This window comes from Salminus brasiliensis, chromosome 2, assembly GCF_030463535.1.
Source record: "Salminus brasiliensis chromosome 2, fSalBra1.hap2, whole genome shotgun sequence".
Taxonomy (NCBI): Eukaryota; Metazoa; Chordata; class Actinopteri; order Characiformes; family Bryconidae; genus Salminus; species Salminus brasiliensis.
Genome location: NC_132879.1, coordinates 45015539 through 45037646, shown reverse-complemented (window position 1 = coordinate 45037646; position 22108 = coordinate 45015539). Strand labels below are relative to the sequence as shown.

The window sequence follows — 22108 nt, the reverse complement described above, 5'->3', positions numbered from 1 at the left end:
ATGCCACTGTTTCTACATCTACTACAGCAACAGCAGGCAAGGTGTATTTTCAGCAAAGCAGATGGGTCTTAGGCCCAAATCTGCATTTCCAACCTGACACATGCTCTATATGGCTATTTTTATGCCTTTCAGCACACACCCTCAAACTTGCTCAGCCACATTTGGAGCTGTTTTGTACTTTTCTCAGAAGTGCGAACATCAATGCATCTCTCAAGCTGATTTTTTTTGTCCCATGAGCTTATTGGCAGCGCTCTTCTTGGAAAGCTTGGTGGCTTGTATGATCAAACGTTCCGATCCACTTAAGGGTTTTACCACTAAACTCTCAAAAAATGTAAGCAAGCAAAATGAGTAGAGGAAATTAATGATAATAACTTATGTATGTTCACAATTTGAGAAATTTACTGCTCAAGGTTATATTACTTAAGGTTATATCAAGGTACAGGTAAAAACTTATATAACATTTTTCTATTTGTAGTTTTATTAGGGATGCCCCGATCCAATCCAGCAGCTTAGCACTGAGGATGATCCATGCACATTTTAATTGACTGAGTATTGACTATTTAAACCCTGATCTACATCCAACTGCTTGCTTTTACTGCTGCTTCTCTATAGAGGCGCCATAACCGGACATTACTTACAACCAGGGATGCTGCCAGGGATTTTGGGCAAAATTTTAGGGAAAATATTTCACACTGGGCCTCACAATTTCACAATTCTGCCAAAATACTTAATTAATAGGGCCTTCTGTCCTTTAAAAGCCTATGGCCAGCTAGCAGGCCAAAAGTATCATTACAAACTTCTTTTACCAAAGAATAGCCCCACCAGTTCAGAACAGAAGTCCCTGTAGTTACTAAATAATATTTCTTAGTGTATCATAAAACTTAACCTTTAAATTGATGATTCCTAAGTAAAGTAGTCAATTTAATCTGATTAGTTAAAATAATGAATACATAAATCCTTCAATGTGATTAATACCACTACTTCCACTAACACTGAACTTAAGGTTAAGCTTATAAGTACAATACATTGTTGTTGTCCAATAAAAAAAAGGCTTCTCCACGGTTTGAACCCTGCATCTGGTCTGTGCACTGTATTAATAATTCTGGATGAATAGACCAATAGAAATGCTCTAACTTCATTGGGAAAAACTTCAATATTCACTCTTGATCTAGCTAAGCTTAATGTTTTACACAGGTTCTTATTACAGCGTTACTCCTCAAGGACAATCATGAGAAGTGTGCTCTGAATTTGTGATGGTAAAGAAGTGATTACGGCTGTGCTTTCGGACAGAAAGCAGGACCTTTCTGCCTTCTTGGAATGCTCTTGTGACTTCAATAAACAGTTTCTCTTGCAGATAAGGCCTATTTTTCCATCCGGGATGGACCTAAATCTCGCTGCCAGGCAGTTGGTTGGACCTTATGCAAGAGCAATGACACATTCTTCATCTCTCTTGTGGGAATGGAGTGGCTGGTCCTTTGTGATCTACTGTATGTTGTCGAGCCAGGCTCCTCCAGGCAGTTATACGCAACTAAGAGCCAATGGAACGCTTTCAAAGCAGCAGTGTTCAGCCAGCAACACAGATCCCATGCAAATGTTCAACCTTGAATCTCATCAGACGCGGGTAAAGATTGAGGAGGATGGCGGGGAGGATGGAGGGGGGTGGAGGGGTTACCAGAACAATCTAGAGTTAATCCCCTGGCCTGATCTAAGAGTATTATCGTGGAACAGTGCAATTCAAATTTGATTAGGACATGTCACACGCATGCATAAAGGGTCATGTTCACTCTTTCTTTCTTCCTTGTAGACATTTGAATAACGCACACACACATATACTTGTTTTTGTACAATGTCAGGACGTAATGTTATGAATATATATATTATTGGTGTCACGCAAAAAAACAAACACTTTTGACTAAATCTGGCAGGTGTTCCTTACATGTCATGATTATTGCACCATCAGAAATGCCCCAAGGCCTGTAAAGTTGTCCTGAAAATGTATGAAAACAAACACACGCACACACAGACTCGCCTTTCATTGTGGCACATACATAGATCACGCCGCTGTTCAGCTTTGCTTGTGACATACGCACACGCTCCTGTTCGACTTTCATTAGTCCAGCCCTTTTTCCATCTGATCACTCTATCCTATGGACAGATGGAGGGATTCATCCCTGAAGAAGGAAAAGAGGGGTGAAGGGGAGGAGGAGTAGAACTGATGTTTACACAATGAAAAAGGGTAGATTTGTGTTTTAATTAACTGTGGCCTTGTCCGAGGGTTATAGACACTAAATGGGGGATCCACGTTGCCAGTCAAAGAGAAGTTAAAGGGGAATTCCACCAATTTATCAAGATTTCTGCAGAATTCAATTAACATGTGAGCAAAGCTATTCAGTGCTTTGAAGCAAAATGAGCCACTCTGAAGAAACTTATTCAGAATCAGAACTGGCGACAGAAAACGACAGGACGTCTCAGGAGTCGAATGCAGAATGCCTCTGCGGGTTATATCATGGAAAGTTATTTCAGCATTTAGAGACGGTTGTGATTGGCTTTGAAACTGAACTGGTCAACTGATCGACAGGTGTTCAGATTAGGAAATGGATATATTTTATTATGAATTCATGAATTCGTAAAGTCTAAATGACTATTCGACTTAGTCGGCTAAGATGTAATAGTCGATTTGTTGTTGTCATCCAAGCAAATGAACCATGGATTAAAAGCCAATGTTTAACCATAACAGTGTGAAATGGCCAATGGTTAAAATGTGAACTGAGAGTTCTCGCATCGCTCAACATGGCATCTGTTTACGCATAGTCCCGTCCCTTTAACAAAAGGAGCAGAATTAAGAGCTGTTTATACACCTATCAATTACATAATTAAGTGATAATTACCTAATGTAAGAGTCTGTCCCGAGACTTATTGTTCAGGAACTGCTACGAACTAATGTGATTAGATGTGGTTATGTCGTTATGATAGAGAAATTAAAGAATGGGCCCGAGTAGAGGCCCTTAGGATTTAAGTGGTGACTGTGATGTTGATGTGACATTGTGTTAAGTTGCAATGGGGGGATTATCTGACAGATAGGTAACACATTTCTATGGCGTGCAATCTATAGAAGTGTAGGGCTTCAGAGAAATGTATGGGCTTTAAAAGCACCATGGTCTTTCTGCACAATGAAGGCATTTCAAAGCTCTGGCCTGAGCCCAAAAGCCAGTCAGGCAAATCCAGTGGATCTGAGAAGCATGTTGACATCTGCCATTTTCTCTTTCTCGCTCTGATCAGACCAACTCTAATCCTCCTTAGCAGGTCTGGGTTCAAACAGTCCCTATCTCTCTCTCACTCTCTCTCTCTCACATACCTTTCTCTCTCTTGCGTATCTTCATTTAGAATTCATAAAACTCATTCATATATTCACTCAGTGAGGGAAAACACCTTAATACATGTCTAATTGGCTTTTGCATGCTCACACAAATAAATGCAAAACAAGCAGATATAGACATTAGATAACACACACACACACATACGTAGATGCTACAGATAAGCAGAAGCACACTCTCATATTCTCTGTCTCGCTCGCTCTGTCTCTCTCTCTCAAACACACACGCTCATATGCATTCATCTCATTCAGACATGCATATATTCATTTAACAGTCATAAAACTTATTCAAATGTTCACTCAGTCAGTGAAAACATCTTAATATACATGGGAAAACACTCTTATGCTCTCTCTCTATCTCTCAATTCAATGCAGAGTGCTTTGCTGGCATGATAAATAATGCTACATTAGGTTAGGTACCAGCGTTTGAAAATATTCAAATAAACAGAACATTTTCAGAGTCTGGAAACTATAAGAATTACTTGGTAAAATGCTTGAATATACTGAAATAGTGGAGCATAAAACTGTAAAACGGCTGCGTATAGTGTTTAGAAGGATTGGTAGGTATCGCTAATGTTCCCATTAACGTAGAAGATATCTTTTTAGAGTAATGTAGCCATTGTGATTGCTGACATTCTATAGGTCTTAAATGTGTATAATAATTAATATTAATAATAAAAATGTGGCTCGACATGGAAAGCAAGTGGCACCAGGTTTAAAGTTCAGATATCTACTGACCCTATTACCACCTCTCTCATCCACAGGTGCTGCTGTCCACTGTGAGAAGACCTCTTACCACTGTGGCTTAAAAAGATGACCCTGAGCACCTCACCCTGAGTCCACACCTTAACATCATTGAATGTGTTTGGCACTATTGGGAAGCAACGTTGGAGCTATGGACAGATTTGTATAGGTTGATTGCATTTTGTGACAAGAGCATTAGTGAGGTCATGATGTTGGATGATCACCACCCCACCTCACCCCCAACCTCCAACTTAACCCAAAAGCACTGGATGGATCCACAATTCAATGCTGAAGGGCTTTATACCCTGCTCACCCACACCTGGCATTAGGCATGATGTCTACAGGTTCACAGTCATGTTATTTGCTCCAGAAAGTCCATAAACATATGGTCAGATAGTGTCTCACTCTCTCACTCCTATATTCTCTCCACATGTCGGCCAGTCCTCTGTTATCTCCATGCCACCTCATCTTCAGCTTCCTCTTATTGGGTTAGTCCAGGAGCCACTTCCTGCACCACAGCGGTCTCACCGGCCTTCCGCTACGCACGCCACTGATTTATCACTGATTACCATGCTCTTAATGAAACCCTATTCAATTAAACGAGCCGGCCTCAGGAAGGCTTAAAAAACCCTGCGTACAAAGTAAATTAGCCAGCCGACGTCGGATGGAGGAAATGGAACGCACTTCATGATGTGCCTCTGTGCATCTACAGCATCTGATTGAACGTCGGTGCGGAAGCCTAAACGTGGTTTACGTCCTCATTAGAGTCACATGTGAGGGAAGGCCAGGCTCATTAGCAGTCCAGAACAGACACATATTAACTTGAACACGCTGCCGTCTCCAGTGCCGTGATGCAAAAAAGGGGAGGGAAAAAAAGGCCGCCTGACTCACTAATTGATTAATCCATTAATTAAAACGAAATTATCAAAGCCGGAGCCAAACATCATTTTCTAAAGGAGTTAATAGCATTAATGATAAAGCAGCTGTTTTCACACTGTGGGTTTCGAGAAGTTCTCTCTCTCTCTCTGCCAGCCCTCGTTTTATCTGTTTCTCTCCCTCTATCTGTTTCTCGCTCTCTTGCTCGCTCGCTCGCTCGCTCTCTTGTAGACAAATCAGCCGTTTCCTACTTCAGCAACAGCTCTGCAACGTCCTCAGTCCTAACACAGTCTCTCTCTTTTTCCTCTCTCTCTCCTTCTCTCCTTATCTCTCTCCCTCTTCCTTCTTTCCAGTCCCTCAAATCTCCCTGCCTCTCTCTCTCTCTTTCTCCTCCTCTCTCCCTCTCTCTCTCTCTCTCTCTCTCCTCAGTCCCCCCTGTGAATTCCAAAAATTCCTCCTCCTTGCTTCGCGCCTGTCTCTCCTTGTTTCACCTGCACAGGCTGAATCTCATGTGTGATTCCTTCTCTCTTTTCCTCTCTCTCTCTCTATCTCTCTCTCTCTCTCTCTTGCTCGCCTCCAAGGTTTCACCCCTCTCTCTCTCATTCACCTCTGAAATGATTCACCCCTCGTGCTCTGCTTATCAATAAAAACAGCGGAGGTCATCTCTGTGTGTTTAACAGCAGCTTATTTATGACCAAAGCAGCTCCTGCGAGAGCAGCCCTTGACTCTGAACCCTTAAATCAAAATTCTGTGAACATACCACATGAATATATTCAAATGAGACAAATACGCACCATGTGCTCCCTCTTTTCCCCATCTCTCTCTCTCTCGCTCTCTCTCTCTCTCTCTCGCTCTCTCTCTCACACAAACACACAGAGCTCCATGACTTTCATCAGCCTAAGCTTTCATGCCAGCCTGAGCAACGGCGATGAAGGAAAAGGGAAGAAGAAAAAGAAGAAGAAGAAGAAGAGGGGGCTGGGTGGGAGGAGGTGGTGGGATTTGATTTCTGGCCGAGACGGGAGGCTTTCCTGGCACTCTTCTCTCAAAGCAATACGGAGGCCCGTCAGCACCAGTGAAGCAGGTAATAAATCAGACATCATAAAGGGCCATTTCACACACAGCACAGTTTATTCCTCGGCCCTAATATAGTGCTGATGCGCCGAGAGGCCGCCAGCGGCTTCCCCGACCCATCACACAAGGCAAACAACAAGCAAAGTTGTCTGGAAGCCAACGCTCGCAGAAACTCACGTCCTTACACAGACCGTATCTATCAGCTCTCTGCTGGATTTGTCATTACAGCCAGTAGGAATGGCCTGGTCAGCCGCTTTGTCCTTAATCTCAGGTCGAGCCCTTTAATGCTGAGCATGAGCCGATACCAAGTTCAGGCCAGTATTTGTACTGTTATGAATGATACAGATGCACAGAGTCCCCGAATTCATTGAAGTTAGTGACACCTATTCAATTTAGGTAAAATACACTAGCCTGTGAGCAGCAAAGGAACAGAGGAAAGGCACACTCGGAACAGCCTGCCTGTTCGTAATGACCATTTATGGTGTCTTATGGTGCCTACATTACTTTGACTTCAAGCTGAGCCAAGTAGAGCTTGCACTGTTTCTCTTGCCACTGTAACAGACATGCACTTTAGCTATATCTGCTAGTGGTTTAACCGTGTTTTCACTAAATGTGGCTACAGTCAAAACACTGGAACCATACATATTAAAGCAGTGGTTGAGCTGTTTCACACTGCAGACATTTAAACAACTCCTCAACAGTAATGAAAGTAGTGGGTTAGACACAAATATATTCTAATCGGCAAATGTGTACCACATGCTCCCTGTTAGCATACTGACAGTGACGTAAATAGAGCGCAGTGGTGGTAAACAACAACTCAGACATGAAACTGGACTGAGTTTAAGCCAAAAGCAATCCATTCAAATATAACTTCATCAGCTCTGATTAGTATGGAAGGCTGATTAGTATGGAAAAACACCCTTCTCTGTCTGACAGCAGTGTCTGAAATGTTTAACCTAATATCTTAATATCCTAATATGTAATAATGACTTACTCTGTCAAAATAATCATTTACTCTGTCAGAATAATGGCTTAGTGTGTCACGTTACTTTCCCAAAATGTTGACTTAAGCCTCTTTCAGACATGCATGGCAACGCAGAACTTTTCTGGACATTACCTGGAGGAGCTGTATGTGTGAACACAAATGTCCAAATTAGCTGTACCGGACATTACCTGGACTTTCTTCTGCCTGCGCCCTAGTACAAAGTTCACGTAATGTCACAGTGGGCGGGTCAATGACATCATAATGGACGAGTCGGAAGTCCCGCTCGCCATCTTCGTTGTGCTGTTTAAACGAAACACTGCTATTTCCGCAGCATACTTCTGGTGTCCCGCTGTGCCTCCTGCACATGCTACACAGTCACAGCCCCTTGCCTAAACCACGCTGAACATTTCCTTGTACTGAGAATGCATCTGACATGGAAAATCTCCAGCTGTACGCCACATGTGTGAAAGGGTAACTTAGGATAATATCTGGACCATGATGCTCCAAACAGTTGGGCCATCCTGTACACACTGCTCTTTGCACTTACATTTAACTTGACCTCCACCTCCACCAGACCTTAACTTGACCTCCACCTCCACCAGATCTTCCACCGTTCCTGGTAACTGCCATTTTACTTTGCTGTCTTCCTAAATCCTCCTCCTTACAGCTGCCTCATAGCTAGGCTAGTGCTAGTTACTTAGAGGAGCCCATGGCTGCTTGGGACAAGGTTTAAGGAGTCAGGATATTTATAAAGCCTTAGAATGTGCATCACCTTTCCTAATAATCCTTATGGACAACCCACAGCCTTAACAAGTGAATTAAGGTGGGGTGCCCAAATTTTTGCACAGTGCCTTTTCCCCTTTTTTACTCCAAAAAAGCCACACTGGTCTTCCATAAAAGACCACCTTGACCTTTATGCCTTTTGGAGTTCAGTTCATCTGTTCCTCATTGAACTATTCACAGGTGCCCAAACTTTTGCATCCCACTGTATATCTCTCAGCCCAGGCTGATCCAGTAAAAACTTCCAGATTGAGACATGCCTTCTGAGTTACAATTGGAGTAGGTGCGCCTGATCCTGGATCAGCTGAAAAGGCAGCCGCTGTAGTAGGAGGAGTGTGCAACAGGATTACAATGGATCTGTGTGTGTGTGAGGCGAGCAAATGGGCCTGCGGGAAAAACAGCCGCAGCCAGGCGGGAACAGCACGAGGGCTGCAGGAAAATGATATGCAAAAACAAAACTGCTCACGTCTAATACAGGTGTGTGTTTTACAAGTTCTAGGTTTGGGTCTACTTCTCCAGAGTGTAGCGCACACAGTTCTATAACTGGCTAGCTGGCAGTGTGGAGAGGGATACTGATGCAGCCTTGGCTGATGGCACAGTGAACGCTTTCATCATTACAGCTCATATTAGCAATCAGGAATCGATCAGCCATCGGCTTTAATAATCTGCGGGCTAAGCGCTCTTGACCCACAAGATTAACTTCTTAGACATGAGCGCCCGATAATCGCCAGCTTTAGGGTGATTATTACAAACCGGTTTTAATTTGCGAGTGTGGGTGGGGGTGAGTGTGTGAGGCTACATAAGTTGGATTACTGCATCCGAATCCGTGTCCCTTGAATCAAGCCGTTCGATCCTAAGCTCATTGAACCAAGCACGCACTGACACACACATTAAGAGCAGCACATCTGTGTAGTCCTCATCAGTGTGTGATATTGTTTTTCATGGCGAGTCTTGGATTAGGTATTTGCTTGCGCTAATCCCTAAGAAGGATGAGTAAGAGTTTGGTGTTAAAGGCTCTGTCTCTGCTCCCATATTAGATACAGCAAATGTAATAAGCCTTGTCCCGGACCACATTATACAGTCAATGGAGAGTCTCCGATGAAAATCCTTTTTTTTCAGTCTGGAGCTATAGGCTTAATCCACGTCCAGGAAAGCAGCCCAAGATGTCGCAGGATTCCTCACCCATTTCTTCTTGGATTTATAGGGTAATTGAAAACCATTTCCATTTTTTCAATGTGCATTCTAAAACCTCTTCTGGTTTAGTATTTCCTTCCTATTCACTCTTAACCACTTAACAAAAGCATTGTTGGCATTATTCATTCAGATTTTCAGATTTTGTATACTACATTGTGTTCAGTTCAACTAATGACAAATAAAAAGACAAGCCCAGGCGACCACGTCTAGGCTCAGACCATAATGGGTTAAAAATAAAGGCACTACAATGTTTTTTGGGGAGTGAAACCATAATAAACTGACTTTGAACTAAGATATAATATAAAGATTCTAGACCAGGCTCTCAATCCTGGTCCTGGAGTCCCACTCCTCTGCATGTTGTAGTTTATCCTGTAAGGCTACATTCACAAAGCAGGAAAAGTGGCCCAGAGCCAATCTTCTCATCAAATCCAGTTTCCTTAAGGCTGTTCACACTATTGTCTTAATGTGACATTCGACATTCCTTTTGGTTGGTTTACACCCTTGGTTTCTTTAAAACGTTTTTCTTTGCGCTGCAGCCATGTGTTCTTATGGTCAGGTTCAGCTTCCCGCCACTGGAAACCTCCCTCACTGCTGTCTGACGTCCGTTTTCCCTTCTCCTCAGTGATAGCCGAGTTGGACAAGTCGCCCAACTCCGATCTGGCTCTTCAGACTGAGTTGCATTGCCACGTATCACATTTCAACATCACATATGAAAGTGGTCCCAATCCAAATACAAAATGTCAGATTTAGTGTGCGCTGGTGGGCATCCATATGTGGGGCCAACGCGGAGCCCAATGGTAAAACCCTCTGGTTCCTAGTTGGGCTACCCATACAGGTCCCATGTGGACATGTTAGATGGGCAGATACAATAAGACATCAGCCAACCATATCTCATGTTGATGGGACCAATGATTAGACACTCGAGATGTCACATGAGGGGTTTAGTCACATGAGCGGTTTCTGAAAGTATGTGAAGTTAGTACTGGGCGCACGGACATGCCTAGAATCCGAGCTAATCCTAAGTGTCAGCTCCAACGTCGAGCTGATAGTATATTAACACGTTATGACTGAGAGCACAGGGAAATCCACACCATTTAAAAAAAGGTGCGTATCTTGCGCGCTACAATAATAAGAAACGGAAAATCTATTTTCCACGAGAGTAAACAAATAGCTAAATCAAGGCATTTCATCAATCCATTGTGTCCTAATGGCTCTCTCTCTCAATTTAGCAGCAGGAGATGAGGAGCGGAAGAGGTGGATGGCGCTCTGACAGTCTAGAGTCTACCGTGCCTGTATTACTGTGCTGTACAATATAACAAGAGGCCTTTTTTTTGGATGGCATTTCTTTTCTTGCTCTACCGAAGACCATTTGTTTAGCTGTGACTGATGTACAGGCAATCAGTCCCAAGTGGACACACAAAACGGAATGATCTCTGCTAAAGCAAAAAGCAGTGCCATAACAATGGCCTATCAACGCAAAGTGATCCCATTTAAATCTAACCCTCAGAAAAGAAGTAATGCAGAGATAAGGCGGCGGTAGTGCGTTTTCTCACGCTGCCGAAGTGAAATGAAGACACTCCAGAGTGATTTGAAACTGAACTGTAATTGCAAGAAAAGCAGCAAAGTGAGGTTTTTAAAGAGTCTGTCAGCGCCGCCTCTGCTAACCATTTTCTTACAGACTCATACAAGTGACAAATGACTAAGTCACCCTTAACTGTGAGGGCAGGGAGCGAGGGATGGAGGTGGAGAATGACAGAGAGAGAGAGGGAGAGAGAGAGAGAGAAAAAGAGAGAGAAAGTGAAAGAGAAAGAGATGGAAATACAGTTTTCCAAAGGTCAAAACAAAAGCAAGTGAAATGTTGCCACTCGTACTGCAAAAAAAAACAAAAAACAAACAAAAAACAAACAAAAAAAACAATCCATATGTGCACATTACCATTTAGAATGACAAGCAAGGAAACAAATAACAGCACTAAGCGCAAGACATTGTCAAAGGTCAGCCACCGCACCCAAAAGGCAGCGACCCATTACGGTGAAATTGCGGGAAAGCTTAGGAATGCAGGATGACTCAAAGCGCCGCTCTCCATACATTTCTATATTCTGCTCTTTAACGACCTGTAATTGCACTCAACGTCCATAATGCATAAATGTAATATTTCCAATGTGTTGTTTTCCATTTAACAAGACTGCAACTATTTCCAGCTATTTAAGTGCTGCTAAATGTAATATGTTGATAGGGAACACTGCAAGTACACTGGCTATTACATGCGTTACGCTGCCCAACGTACTTTGGGGTGATGATCCAGGCATGTCAGGAATGCAGTCGCTGCGGCCTTTCACATCACTGTATCTCAGAGGTCAGGTATTAACGCACAGCCCAAGGCAGAGGGAAAAAGGCACACAGTCGGTGTTATATTTAGGGTTATTGGAGATGGGGCCCACACAGCAGTCTGTGACAAGGACTGACCATGATATGTGCAGGTGATGATGGAGTGACTTCCACTGGCAATAAATCTTGCCGGCATTCGTCCCAGCTGGGTGTGCATTGTGTGTATGTGTGTGTGTGTGTGAGTGCAAGTGCATTAACCCTTGGAAGTCACATTTATCAGCAGTGAGAATGTGCTTTTGTCAAGTTAAGGCATCACTTTACATATAAGTGCTCTGAAACTTAAATACAGTGTGTAGCAGCGGCCCAGGTTTATTTCTTTCCAACATCTGCCTGGAAAAACATGGAAATGTAGTAAAATGATCAGAACACCACTGGGGTTTCTCAGAGGAGGAGGCAAAAAACACAGATATGGAAGATCCAGATGGAAATAAACAAACAATGAGCTCCTGTGAAGCAGAGAATTACCCCAGGAACCCATGTCAATTTCATGTAGAACCCGTCTGAATGTGGATCGTGACAGGGTTTGCTGCATGTATATATAAGCGAGCACACCAGTCAGTTGTAGTGCAAAAAGATCATGACCTGAAACAAAGGGCATGATAATAGGGTACTGGGCAAATCGTGGTTGCATCTTGGAAAGCACTAACTTTGTGGGATGTCACTGTGGACCAAATAGCCTCTATAACGAAATCCCTCACCTAATACAGTTCATGCAACGTCTCTCGTCGCTCATATTTCTTAGAAATATTTCCCATTTAAATTAAAAAGGGCAAAACAGATCACAGAATAACAACTGTAGATGTCTACAGAACAGCAAAACAACAAAAGACCTGTAGCCTTAAGCATAGCATCACAAATAAAAAAACACTGCCCATCGCTACACCATCACCTGACAAGTTCAACAAGCATATGAGCTTCATTAATCTCCATCACTACTGCTACTAATACAACATAAACAAGGCGGGTTCAGGTCGGCCCTCTGGCTTCTGAATGGACTCATCGGCTCCATTCCGCCAAAACTTGTGGCTGTGGTAGAGGGAAGTTGCCGATGTTGCCGCACACAGCCTTCTGTGCCTTGGCCAGGCGCCAACCCACGTCCTCTGCTCCTCCAGGAGCGCGGGAAGAAAGATAGCACTCCATTCTGTTTTCTATTTACCTTCTTCCCTCATTCTGTTTGTCAGAGCCTGTGGCGTAAACACAGAATCCTGGTTTCCAGCCATTCCGAGGAGTGCATGTGTGTGTGTGTGTGTGTGTGTGTATTTTTGGGGTGGGAGGGGGTCGTTCTAACAGAGTTGGGGAAGAGCCGAATGAAATCTGTCTCTCATTTCTTTCGTTCTTTCCCATTTACCTGACACTTTCTCTCTAGCTCTCTTCACATTGGCTGTTGTGTGTGATTTCCGAACCCGCTTTTATCCGATCACATTTTTCTCCTTTTCCAAGCAAAATCCTTCCCCCAGGCTGTCCAGCAGAGGGGTCGGCAACGGGTCTGGGAAAGCTTGCATCATCAGCCTTAAGAAGCGAGGATGGAGGGGGGGAAAAAAGAGAAAATCATTGAGGGCTTACCGCGTTCACTTTCCCTCTTAACGCAGGCTGGATGTTCCATTCCAATCCAGGGCATTGTACTGTAGGAGTTCTGGGGGGTGGCTTTGAATCACTTCTATGAAAGCCTGAGCGCACTTTTCATTCAGGTTTGCCTTGCCAAATAAAAGTGGCTTGTGAAGTGTGTCCAATGAAAGCTCGAGGGGAAAAAAGCCTTATCTTGAAGCCAACGAGAGGATCCAACATGTCTGGAGCACAAAGCACTGGTTAAGAAGACCATATGACAGCTGTAATTCCCTCATGACACGGTGGCTGAAATTCCAGTGAGCCACTCGGAAATGATACTATTCAAAATCCTGACGTTCCTGACTAAAGCGTGGTGATGTCTTTTTAGCCATTTCCAAACGCATAAAAGAATGCTTTTTGTCACTTCCTGTACTGCCACTCAAAGCCTTCCTAAGGCATTTATCGGTATCATTTCAGGCCAATTAGACCAGGTTGATATATATCGTTGTCAGTGGCAATGTCTCATTTGCGGCCCCAAACATAATCTGCGGTGGCCTTTTGGGGAAGGGGGGAGGCATTTAGGAGGGGATAATGGAGCTAACAGGTCATGTTTCCATGGGAACACTTATAGATGTGTGGGTGGCACAGGGACTGGGAGCCTCGCAACTAGGACTGAGACACCTAATGCACTGCACAAGCCACAAGAAAGCACAACGGCACGTCCTGGACCCGCAGAGCAGCGGAAATTAGATGACGCAGCCAATGCCATTTGGTGCATGGGCACATCTGCACATCTGTAAATGCCAGAAAGGAGAGGCCGACAAACAATTCTAGTGCCAAATACAGTAAATATTTACAGTCACCTTGAGTAAACCCTGCCTTGGTGACACCACAGCTGCCAAACAGCTGGCCAATAAAACCCAAGTTTGGCAACGAGCGACACCCAGACCTCACAGCCTCGCGACCTCAACTATGAGAGGCCTGCGTCGCCAACATGCACTCAACACATTCAACTGCCTGAAGACAAAAACCTTTCCGCTTAGAGGAATGGTTCATTTAAAAAATTCAACACAACTTGACAATTATCCCAAATGAAGTCAGTCAGCCTTTTCAAAAAGTGCTTCCAATATACAGTGCTAACTGCATTTTACATTCCACATTTGGGCAAAGGGAAAACTGTGCTGGTTTGCAAAACCACTTCCCACTTTAAGCTTAGAATACTAAGCAGAAAACCAAATACAACAAAGCCAATTTCTTAAGAAGCAAAGTTTCCGCTTCACAAAACCCAACAAATGCAGCCGCAGTTGACTGTGCCTTCACATTTCTCTGTCAACCCAGGTTGACATACGCAGTCATATCAGCGTATTGTGATCACCCCAGGCTCATTCGTTCCAAATCAGGGGTGGTCATAATCTTCCGATATGACTGTGTAGGTAGAAATGGCTGTAAAGAGCAACACTGCTTACTGTTTTTTTCCCTCCTATTATTATTTACACTATACAGGCAAAAGTATTGGGACACCTCCAGAAATCAAGGGCATAAAAAAACTTATTGTGCTTTTGTAGTATAGCTGTCTCTACTGTCCATAGAAGGCTTTCTACAAGATTATGGAGCATTGCTGTGAAAATATGATTGCATTCAGCTTTCACAAAAGCATTAGTGAGTTCAAGGTGTTGGACGATCACCACTGCATCTCATCCCAAAAGTTACTGCACGGAGCACCATCATTCCAGAGAATGCTCAAGGGGCTTTATACCCCTCTAGCCCATGCCTGGCATTAGGCAGGGTGCCAATAGATTCATGTTTATCTGCTCCAGAGAGTCCTGTTCTATTTGCAGTACTTCTCTACAAGGACTAGACAAGCTGTGTGTGTGTGTGTGTGCATTTGCACATCTACATATTCATTTGAATATGACCTATTGACTTTTATTGAATGTTCATATGGAACTAAAGGATCCAACCTGGGTTGGAAATCAATCATGCTTGAATGGAAACTAACGCTGCACTTGGATCCAACAAAATGCTAACACGCCTAACCACATGTTCGCATTAGGAAGCCACAAGTCACCGCTGTCATGAGTGAGTTTATATGGTGACGGTATATATAGTTCATATAGCTCTATAGCAAGGCAGTGGAATTGGAATGTTGGATACAATCACTTAGACTCAACCTGATCGGACACTTGTGGCTTGTGCTATCACTGCTGAGTCGCATGCTTATATGGGAAATGACTGGTTGCCTGTCACCTTTCTCTTATGTTGACGTGCTAATATGAACATGTGCTAAAAAGGATGCTAGCCTACCCCTAATAAGTCATACTGCTTTTTTAGCAGCATTCACACTTCTGGTGGAAGTATACTTTGAAGATAATGGTGGCTTACAGCCTAGCTAAGCAAGGATCCTCTAGTGTGTGATGAATTGGCACTATGGCTGCCGCGGTTATATATAGAGCACTCCTGGCAAATAGGAGGGCAAGAGAAAAGAGATGGTGCTATTATACGTTACATACACTCTCTCTCTCTCTCTCTCTCTCTCTCTCTCTCTCTGTCTCACTCTCTCTTTCGCTCTTTCTCCTTCTCAATTACACTCACTATCTTTTTCACTTTCCCTCTGCTTCCCCCTTTCTTTTACACACTTTATTACAGCCACAGTGGAGATACCAAAGGAAAGAAAGATTGACTTCCTGCCTCAAACTCTCCCCCACATCTCTCAACAGAGAGATTGCAACAAAATGGTCACAAGAGTAATTTCATAATCCACCTTGCTGCTCCATTCCATTACACGCGCTCTTTAATATCACATTTCTCAGACAGTGGTGCTTCCGACACTGTCTGAAATGAGGTACCCGATCTAAATCCGTCGTGCCAATCTTGAGCAGGGGCGACGGCTACCGGGCCGAGCGGAGAAGACTCGCGCCCGCCCGAGGCTTTCAAATCATTTCATGCATCTGAAACACAACTAATTTATTACTCGTCACGCGCGGCTTAGCACAGGCAAACATAAAGCCCGCCTCGCTGGGATGTTTGTTTCAATGCGATTTTCTTGGCCTTAACAAAGTGAGGGTCTGCAAAGCTACGCAACACACTGCTCCGCTGAAATAAGCCACGGCAAATCTGCATGCATCATTAGTCTATGGTACACAAAAGCAACAAGGCTCACACAGTAATTCATGCGTTCATAAGATGCATTCTGAACTACTCTAATCTCATCTACTGTGCATTACCATAGTGCTGGAGAGGCACTAACCCATTACTCTCCAAGAGCCCAGCAATCACAACTGCATATCATTAACTCTGAAAGAAACCTTAGGCAGAGAAAGTCCCTACACAGCTCTTCAAACTCTGTGATCCATGCTTGGCGGGTTCAGACTTCCGTTTCTCTCATAACTGCATCACTTATATTTACATTGTGGATAATGTCATTAGTCTAATGATTAAATAACGAGCCATGAGGTCAAGGGGTTAAGGGCCTAGTATATTCCTGGATACGACAGTTGCTTGAGATTTCCTGCAACCTGTAGAACCAGGCAGTCTTGATGTTCATAGACGTCTAGATGGTCAGATCAAGAACTGCAAGGCTGCAGGTCAAAATTGGTTCATGGTATTTCTGTACATTCTTTATTCTGTACATTGCTTGTCCAGGAAAAATGGGAAAGCATAAGGTTCGGAGACACTTTAACAAGGGACAAATTGTGAGTAAAAACATCCCCAAAACATCAGATCTTGTGGGAAAAGGCAACCAGCAAACTGGCAACAGCCCCACGGGCACTCAAGGCTCTCTGATACGCGTGTGGAGTGAATGCTAGCCTGTCTGGTCCTACAGAAAAGCTACTGTTGCAGAAACTACAGCAAAAGTTAGTGCAGGCTGAGTCATGTAGAGTCCATGCCTCCATGGGTCAGAGCTCTTTTGGTGGCTCGAGGGGGCCCTACACAATATCAGGCAGGTGGTTTTAATGTTATGGTTGATGGTATAGCTTAAACGCAGTTCAACACAATAGTACGTTTGGAAAGCTGTTAGACCCAGCAGCTGTGTCTGCATTGATAAGGACATGTTCAAACACACAAGCTATGGAATTTTGCCGTTTATGACTCAGTAAATTGCTCAGACTTTCCCGTCTAGAAATGCAGAGACACAGAAAAATACCATTCTGTTTTTCTAGCATTTATATTGGTTCCTTGAACTGGTGCATGATAAAAACAAAGGAAAAGAAAATATAATACGCACAAACACACACAGCACATGAGCCGCGTACATTCAGCGGCAGCATGGGGGGGGCAATTCTAAGGGCCTGTGACTGGCATGGCACTGGCAATAATTGAGTATTTAGGCAGAATTATATCTTTTCATGAGGCCCAAAATCCCTAACAGCAACCCTGCATACATCTACCATCTACACGCGTACAAGCACACATATCTACCCACGTTCATGAACACAATGGGAGTCTATTCTGATAATGCTGCATGTAGACCATTAAATTACACCCATGCAAATGTGCACACCTTATTGCTGCACACTGTGTGGTAAGTGGTATACGAGTGCACAGACTGGATCTCCAAACTGTTTGTAAATCATGCTTTTGCCATCTTTGTGTGCTCACCACACACACATTGCAGCAGAAATCTTGAAGAGGAAGTGTCCAATAAAAAAGATGGATCCATGAACATGCACACAGGGAAGCAAGCTCTGGCGCACGCACACACACTACTGGGACACTCTTTTGCTGTTGTAGTAACTTGACCATAACAGCTGGGCCTGAAACATAGTTTCACTCTACAGACTGGATACACACACAGTTCCAGCTCGGTTATAGAGAGAGGAGGGGGGACAATCTGGAGAAGTCTCATTAAAAGCGAGATTACAAAAATTGATTTTTCTTCCTCACATAATCCTGTCAGCCGGTGTGCCTGGCCACGCTGTTAAGGTAGAGCGACACAGCTTCAGCCGGACCTCAGATCAACCTCATCACCATCACTTCTTCAATTATTGCTTAGACTTGCTTACTCATCAAGCAGCTATCTGACTGGGATAGACCTAAATGGACATGTGCGTGCACAGACAGAACACATAGTCAGATAAAACCAGCTCATCACCATCATTATTATTATCATCATCCCTGCAGGCAACAGCCATTAAGTGTGAAATAAAAAAAAAAGAGCAGCCGGTGCACGCCCCTATTGGGCAGCTGAGAATGGAAGACGTGGTTTCATTGGATGAAAGAGTGTCGGATTGGCCTGTGAGAACAAAGAGGGCGGGGCCTCACAGGCAGCTCAAACAGTGGAGCCCATTCACCAGCTCTAAAGCTCCACATTCAGACCCATGCAGCACATGGGGACCGGTCTGCATGCTCACATCCCCACACACACACACAGGGGTGCTTTTTATACAATTTCAGGACCTGGGGTTATTCAAATCTCACACATGCATTATACAAATATATGTAAGTACCTACATGTAATAATGTATAACGTATATATAAATACATTCATGTAACAATCGTTCATGAACATGAAATTAAAATATATCCCATTTATCTAACATACATGTAACAATATGCCCATATTTATACACCCACATGTAATAATGTACTGTATTCCATATGCATTATTTATATGTAAGTATATATGTAATAATATTCCTTAAATTCCACATGAAAGTACTTATATAATATCATGCATTTGCTTGTGTAAAAAGGACCATTTTATTGGACACTGTAAATCACTTTCTCTGTAAAAACCTTTCTCTGGTTTTCCAGACTAGGGGAAAAGTCCTAAAAGTCCTACAAATGTACAAAAACTAACACACACATCAAAAGTAGTCAGTAAAACTGCACAAAGCCCTGCCATTTTTTACATTTCAATACCATCTGTAAGACTCTATCAAATTTTTAAGGTCCAGACCATCGGCAAGGCCATTCTGGATATAAACCCTAGTCACCAAATCATCATAAAACTAAAGCACCAGTGGGAAATGACAACATTTGAACCTGCTAAAGTGACAGCACTGTGTCTATGGTGTTTTTTAGAGCTGGAGGAACAGACGCAGTCTCTCGGTCATCACACACTAAAGCCTAACACTGGCCTGGATATGCACTGAAATGACTAGGCTTCAGTTTGATCAGGGCATGCCGCTGCATGGTGTTTCTCCTTGAAACGTGGTCCACTACTGTTCTGCACACACGCGCGCACACCCTTAGACACACTTATGCATGGACTGAACCAGCACACCCACCTTGCTGTTTCTCTCTCTCTATCTCTTTCTCTTTCTCTGTCTGGCTCACACACACACAGAGAAACCGGCAGTAATCCAGCTGTTCTACCATCCATTGCTGGTCTGCCACAATGAGTTGGTTTACAGCTTATTATAGTACTCACAAGCGAACTGTTGAGTGTCTGAGTCACATACACACTCACACTAGCGCACACTAAGGACCTCACTGCTCAACTTCAACTGTTCTACTCCGGCCATGAAGTATGCGTCTCAAAAGACCAGCATTCAGCGAAGGTGAGATCCAGTCAGAAAGACCGGAGAGCATCTTTGCTCTGTTTACTGAAGATGCTGAAGCTGTTCAGCTCTACTCTCAATCCTTCACTCGCATACAAAATAAGAATTTAGCCAGCCTGCGTGCCTAAGACTACTGCATACAGTCGCCCTGCACTAGAAGCCAAGAATGTCAAAGCCTTTCCAATAATTGAGGCCACAAAACAGGCAATGCAGCGTAACCCACCTCCATAAATCCCCTTTACTATAGCACATGAGTCAGTAACCTTTACAGAGCCTCGCCAGTCAGTAAAGATGGCCCAGAGAGCACGGCTTCAGATCACACAGACAAGCGGGCATTGATTCGAGAGTCAAATCAGGTTCTGACACATGGGTTCAACAGCAGGGTTGAACGATATGGGCTATTGAGGCACAACAGTGGTCAGAGAAGGCATATCTGGACTACAATGAGGCTGAAGCTACTACTCAACAGTCAGGGTGAGGTAGGGGCATGACTGTTCAGAAGAGGCTCAAGAGACTTCCAGCAGGGCAGCTGAGCAGGGCATTCGGTCAGCGGGCTCCAAAGCTCCAGCACTGTAGCTTCAGAAGAATCAAACTTTTTTCAAAGCTTGGGCAGTGAGTGCCTGCTTTCCGAGACTGCAGTGACTTCTGAGGAGGATGCTGAGGATGAAGTCCTGTGATGACTGTAGGAACTCCAACTCATGTTCTGCATTAACACACCCAGTGATAAACTGCCCAGTCCTGACAGCCTCGTAAAGCTGCTGCTTATTTTGACATAGGCTATGAACAGGCAGTCTCCAGCACGCCAGCCACCGCCGGCATGATGCTTCCACAAGGTGCTACGGATGGCTCCCACCCTGCACCTTCCCTCAGCCCCGTACTTGAACATCAGACGTGCCTAACTTTCTACTGCAGTGGCCACAGCTCTGCTGCAGTGAAGACTGCAGACTAATCGCACGAGCGGGAGGCTTGAGAGCAAAAGACCCAGAATCGGTGCCTGAGGAGCAGGGTGGCAAGGTAAGGAGCCGCGAAGGAGCCCCGCGAGGAAGGGAGTGAGGGGGCAATAAGGGCAATACGAGCAAGTTCAGCACGCGCCTGGAACTGCTCTAACGCGCCGTGCTCTGCTCACAAGTCCAATTTTAGCTCCAGACTGTGCGCGAGGCACCGAGCACGGTTCCGATGGGCGCGGATGGTGCAGAGCTCACACACACATATATATACACACACACACACACACACACTCACACACACAGCCCCGCATACACACACGCACACGCACACACACACACACACGCACGCGCGCGCGCGCTCTTACCTGTGCTGCGGCTCTGGCTCCCTCCTCGGCGCTCGCGACTTCCCTCGTAAGTCCCCCGGTTAAAAAAGAAGAAGAAAAAGAGCCAGAAACGGCGAACTGTCAATCCTCACAGAACCGAGAACGAGAGAAAGCACGACGCTTCACTTCAGATCCCCCTCTGCACGAGGATGAGGCGGCTGACGAAGAGGAGGAAAAGAGGAGGAGAAGAAGAAGAAGAAGAAGACGCGTCACTAAATATCCCAACAGCAGCAGTAACAGCAGTAGTAGCAGCAGCAGCAGCAGAAGCCAGCCTAAGCCGTGCGCGCGAGTGCTGAAGAAGGCGGCGGTCTCGCGCTCGCTCCCCTCCGCGCACACACATACACGTACACACACACACGCGCGCTAGCACGCACTTCACCGTATAGCTCTAGCGCGAGACTCGGACTACGCGCGCGCTCTCTCTCTCTCTCTCTCACTCACTCTCACTCTCTCTGCGGATCTGAGAGGAAGGGAGGGAGGGAGGGAGGGAGGGAGGAGGAGTGTGCGTATGTGTGTGTGAGGGAGAGAGAGGGAGAGAGAGAGAGAGGGGGGGGGGGGTTCCGGAGTTTGCTGGCTCGCGGCTTGCTCCAAACTCACCAGGCTGCAGTCGGTGAAGCAGCCGATCACTGGAGCTCCAACTGCAGCTCCTCTGGCTGTGGGTGTTTATGTAATACATTCATCCCGCCGGAAAAAAAAAAAAAAATAGGTTGTGGGGGGCAGTGGGGAGCTCTGAGGGGCGGGCGGTTACCGGAGGTGGGGTGAGAACGCAGAACACCGAGGGGTAAAACGGGAGGAAGGGATTTAAAGATCTAATCTGCTCATCATTTGGAGACGGAGATCAGGATGTAAACAATAATGAAGACGCTGGCACAGTGTTAGAGATTAGTGCTTTCAGCTTTCTTCATTAGGACTGAGATGATTCCAGATTAACTACAATAAAATAAATAAAGTAGTAAAGGTGTACAAAGCGAAATACGTGCTGTACGAGTGTGTAAGACATCAGAGAAGAACTAATGGACATACTGACCTGTTCCCTGTACCTGCTTTTAGGACTACAAGCTCGGGGCCGTACTGCTAAATATCATATTCGTCCGTCAGAGACAGACCTGGCGAGCAGCAGGACCTGATCCACTACACCCCACACTGAATGTTGCTACCATCACTTTACCTCAACATGAACTAGTTTCCCCCCCGTGATATTCCTCTGCCATGGGTCGCGCTCCGTGAATGCAAAGTTCCCCAAAACACTGCATTGCAGCGCCACCTGCAGGTCCATCAAGTACTGCAGTTCATTTCCTCCATGGAGAGCCGGTGAGATA

The 22108-nt window shown here is 44.7% G+C and overlaps 1 protein-coding gene across 1 annotated transcript in view; it reads right to left on the bottom strand.

The window, feature by feature from the left end:
• The window catches only part of plxna4 (plexin A4), a 317535-nt gene extending 296329 nt beyond the window's left edge, over positions 1–21206 (bottom strand). Inside the window, exon 1 of the mRNA XM_072672908.1 lies at positions 20772–21206. The gene's annotated coding sequence lies outside the window, so the exon portion shown is untranslated. The remainder of the gene's footprint in view (positions 1–20771) is intronic.
• Between the last annotated feature and the right edge of the window lie 902 nt (positions 21207–22108).